The sequence below is a fragment of the Budorcas taxicolor genome, chromosome 11, assembly GCF_023091745.1.
Source record: "Budorcas taxicolor isolate Tak-1 chromosome 11, Takin1.1, whole genome shotgun sequence".
In the NCBI taxonomy this organism is placed as follows: domain Eukaryota; kingdom Metazoa; phylum Chordata; class Mammalia; order Artiodactyla; family Bovidae; genus Budorcas; species Budorcas taxicolor.
The window spans coordinates 29988745-29994067 of NC_068920.1; the positions used below are offsets into that span (position 1 = coordinate 29988745).

The 5323-nt window shown below is 38.2% G+C and overlaps 1 pseudogene; it reads right to left on the reverse strand.

Moving 5' to 3' along the window:
* Positions 1-2409: 2409 nt before the first annotated feature.
* Positions 2410-3333, reverse strand: LOC128056840 (putative olfactory receptor 2B8; annotated as a pseudogene).
* Between the last annotated feature and the right edge of the window lie 1990 nt (positions 3334-5323).

Here is a 5323-nt window from a genome sequence, read left to right on the forward strand (position 1 = left end):
TAACTTTTCTTCCAAGGAGTAAGCATCTTTTTCTAAGGTGTTTATATTTATTATTCAGATTTCAGAACTGTAAGAGTTTATTTCATAGGGAGATGGTTGTTTGTGAAGCTTAGGTGAATAGAATCTTTGAGACCCTGTGGACTGTAACCATCTAGGCTCCTCTGCCTATGGAATTCTCCAGGCAAGAATACTGAAGTGGGTAGCCATTCCCTTCTCTAGGGGATCTTCTCAACCCAGGGATCAAACCTGGTCTCCTGCATTGCAGATTCTTTACCATCTGAGCCACCAGGGAAGCCCATAATATATTTTTTATGTTATTAAATCCAAGTACAAGTCAAAATGTAGCATGTTGTATTTTACACTACAGACTGAGCTTGATCAGTGATCTAAGGGCTAGACTGTCAGATGAAATTTTTCTAAGATATTTATATTTATTATTCAGAATTCAGAATTGTTTAAGAGTTTATTTCATAGGGAGATGGCTGCTTGTAAAGCTTAGGTGAACAGAATCTTTCAAAATTAATATGTACATTATTTATTCTTTAAATTTTTTCCAGGTAAATGTATTTGAGTAAGCATCTGTAAAACATGGGGATTCATGGAACTAAGGGACTATTTTTCATATTTTTAGAATATATATGGGGCCTTTGCTAGATGTAACATACAAAGGCCCTGACCAATTGATGCCTGAATCAAAGAATTTGTAAAATGATATGAGGACAGTAATCTAAATATATTTTACCGTTCGAAATTTTGCTGAATTACTGTCAGTGAGATGTGTAGAATATGAAATAGAACTTAGGTCATGTACTATTCAGACATGATAATGTTCTTAAAGGTCATTTTTAAAAAGGAAGAAGGTTAAAATGACCAACTCCCATGCCTCACATCAGCATTTTTCAGGCTATATGCAAAACTATATGTAAATACTACCTGGAGTTATTACAGCTAGTGACTGCTGCTGTCACTGGCAGCAGTGAATCACACCCTTCACTCAGTGCTTCCTGTCTACAGCCTTCTCCAAAATAGATGCTACATAATATGGCTGCCACACTAGTGAAATCACAATTGGGCCTAATTTCTGGATGGTTTTATCAGGATTGGTGTTAGAAAGTTTTTCTTTGAGACTAAACTTTTTTTCACAGCTGCATCCACCTATTTCTCTGAAAAAGCTAATGCATTCAACCCATGAACTTTATAATAAAGCCACAATCAAAATGCAAGAAAAAAGTGATATCTCTTTAGCAACTGTCAGAAAATACTAAAATATTAGTAGTCCTTACAGTGCTTTTACTGGTTTCTTGCTTTTATTTTTATATTGATTTTGTTTTTTATTTTTATAATGGTTTCATGCTTTTATTTTTGTTGTACTTCATAGTATGTTCTTACATGTCTCTTTGCAAGTAGAAATGGGATAATGTTCCCAAATACGGTTGCAAATAATAAAAACCAGTGCAGCCTGTAGGGAAAGAAAAAATTTTCCTCCACCATCTTAGGGTCCTGGCTGGGTCTGAAAATTAAACTGACAAAGACAGATAAACAGGAGAAAAGCATACAAATCTTATTGAACTTTTACATGTTCATGGGAGCTTTCACAAGAGAATGAAAATCCCAAGAAGGGCAAACCAGTAAGCTCCTTTGAGACAAAGAACCAATATATTTGTGAAGAATTGACAAGACAAAGGGGTGTGGACTAGAGGTGGCCCAACTATAGCTAGGTAGTACTTATCTTCCTTAATAGGAATAAGGGTTAGTTTAACAAGGTTTGTTTGTAGATTCCTCTGGTGCCATCTCTGGGTTGATAAGAGTCTATATGAAAAGAAGAATGTGTACTGCTTTAGGCAGAAAATGGTGAGTTTTTCCAACATTTACTGCTTAGTTGCTTTCAGCTCCAAATATTTTATATGTTCTTTAGGTATATTTTGGGATGAGATATTCTGTATTAATTCAAATTGCTTAAAAAAATTTTTTTTAAATGTAAATGCTCCAGGAACAGTGAATCATCGTCTCTGGAGGTTGGAATGAATCCATTAACCAGGTTTGGAGCACTCATTTTTTTAAAAGAATGAAATGAAAAAGGGCTTCCCTGGTGGTTCAGTGATAAAGAATCCACCTGCCCATGCAGGAGACATGGGCTCAATCCCTGGGTCGGCAAGATACCCTGGAGAAGGAAATGGTAACCCACCCCAGTATTCTTTTCTGGGAAATTTCATGAACAGAGGAGCCTAGCGTCCTACAGCTCATGAGGTCGAAGAGTTGGGTATGACTGATCACTGATGCACCATACTGAAATAAAGGAATTCCCTCAGAGTTATCAGAGGAAATTTCAGATGACTCATGGGGGACACACACATACATCTAAAGAGCTCTGAGGTTCAATTGCTTCCATTAAACTGTCCTTCTCAGCCATCATCTGGAGTCAGAGTCCTTCCAAAGTACCTTCTTCATCCTCCCTTCACATCCCTGTTCCTTAGTGTACATATGAGGGGGTTGGTCATGGGGATAATGACAGTGTAGAAAAGAGACATGAACTTGTTCTGATCCTGGGAGTCGCTTCTGCTGGGCTGACAATATACATAGATGGCTGTGCCAAAGAACAGGGAGACCACCATGAGGTAGGATCCACATGTGCCAACCCTATTTCACTTAAGAATAAAGTGGACTTTATTCTTAAGACCGCCCTGACAATCCGACCATAGGAGAACATGATTAAGGCAAGAATGATGACACTGCCAAAGAAGGTCACATACACATTCATAGTGGTGTCAACACAGCCAAGTTTGAGAAAAGGAGGGATCTCACAAAGTGGTCTAATTTATTTCTCCCACAAAGTGGTATAAGGAAGATATACACTGTCTGCAACAAGGAGTTGGCAAAACCAGTGATCCATGAAGCAGAAGCCATCAGGGCACACAGACGGGGGTGCATGATTACTGTGTAGTGAAGGGGTGTGCAAACAGCTGCATAGCGGTTAAATGCCAAGAATACTAAGAGAAAGCATTCTGTGCATCCCAATCCCAGATCAATGAAGAACTGAGCTACATAGCCACCGAAGGAGATGGATTTGTCTGCTCCACTGAGATTAACCAGGAACGGGGGAACAATGCTGGTGGTGTAGCGCAGATCCAGAAAGCTCAGGTTAGAAAGGAAAAAGTATATGGGGGCATGAAGACGTGGGTCCAAGTAGGACAATGGAATGACGGCTATGTTTCTCAGCAAAGTGAAGATGTAGGAAATCAAAAGAACCACAAAGAGAACTTGTTCCAGTTGAGGTCTGTCAGAGAAGCCCAGTAGGATAAACCCAGTGAAAGAATTTCCATTTTTCTGTTCCATCCTTTGTTAGAACATGGCTCCTGTCAAGACAAAGCATTTAAAATTTTAAAAAGTATCTTCCAAAAAGAGGAGGGCCTAGTTCAGTTCAACTCAGTTCAGTCGCTCAGTCATGTCCAACTCTTTGCAACCCCATGAATCACAGCACGCCAGGCCTCTCTGTCCATCACCAACTTCCGGAGTTCACTCAGACTCACGTCCATCGAGTCAGTGATGCCATCCAGCCATCTCATCCTCTGTCGTCCCCTTCTCCTCCTGCCCCCAATCCCTCCCAGCATCAGAGTCTTTTCCAGTGAGTCAACTCTTTGCATGAGGTGGCCAAAGTCCTGGAGTTTCTGCTTTAGCATCATTCCTTCCAAAGAAATCCCAGGGCTGATCTCCTTCAGAGTGGACTGGTTGGATCTCCTAGGGAGGTGGTAAATCTATCACGTTAAAAGACAGGGCCATGGGATTTTATATGCAACTATCTGGTTAGATGATGTATTCATTGAAATCTACGTATATTATACCAATTTGGGACTTCCCAGGTGGCACAGTGGTAAAGAACCCATCTGCCAATGCAGGATACATAAGAGATCAAGGTTCGCTCCCTAAGTTGGGAAGATCCCCTGGAGGAGGAAATGACTAAAATGACTTAGCATGGCTTGGCATAGCATGGCATATCAACTTAGTTCTACATTACCAAAAATAATGATATTGATGTTTAATATAAGAAAAATCAAATAGTAGACCTTGTGTTTCCATGCGTCATAGATATAAAAGGTCTTTTTCAGATTGAGTTTAATAGGATTTAAAGTACTATAAGAATATACAGTAGAGAAGCAATTATGCACATAAAGCTTTTGGCAGAATTGCTCCTCTACTCTTTTAACATATTTGTGAGTGCTACCTTGGTCTTGGTATGTAGGAAGACAAACAAATAGACAGAGCCTAAAAATATGACCATTCAATTACAATAATTACAATGCTTAACTCATGCCCTCAAGATAACTAAAATTACTACACCATAATAAGAACTCCAAAATTTCATTGATCTCACCAACACTTAGCTCTTCTTTCTGTTGATTTCATTTTCACAAAGTACCAATAACCACAGTGCATGGACTTCTAACGGAGATAGGATTATTCGCTTCCAACATTTTAATCAAGATAAACATTTTTAAAGCTATCTAATTGTGTAATCTGTGCATAAAGTATAATGCTCTACATTGCTCTTTATGATAAATAATTAAATGCATAGAGATAAAGACATATACATTGTCAGTGCACTGACAGGTCAAAGATAGAATATAAAACTAAAACTAATATAAGGAATGGCATAAAGAAAAGGATATTATGTTCTTATAAAAATCTAAGCACCTCCATCTATGATAGGCTAATTTATATTTGCAATCTTGAAGTATCAGTTATACTAAACCTAGCATATTGCCATTCCTAAGGTTAGTTGATTATCATTTTCATCCAACTATTTAGTATTTGCATAAGCATGAAGTGAAATGAAAGTCACTCAGTCATGTCCAACTCTTTGCGACCCCTTGGACGATACAGTCCATGGAAATCTCCAGGCCAGAATACTGGAGTGGGTAGCCTTTCCCTCCTCTAGGGGATCTTCCCAGGGGTTGAACCCAGGTCTCCTGCATTGCAGACAGATTCTTTACCAGCTGAGCCACAACGGAAGTCCTTGCATAAGCATAGTTATATACTACCCCAAGTGGCATTAGAAAATAAATAATTCAGTTCTATCATGTTCAAATTGTTAGACATAAAATAAATTTTTAATTCTTCAAAAATTTTAAAAATTTTAATCAGGTTTGAGTGCAGAACCTATTGATGTGTTAAATAAATTGGTATAAAATTAGCATAAAATAAATGTTAATAAAATCTGCATAAGGAAAAGTAAAGGGCAAACAAATGAAGAGTTGGTAATAGAAAGGCCACTGGGAAATATTCCTCCATCACTACCATAAACATCTTCCTTGTCCCATAATTTAGG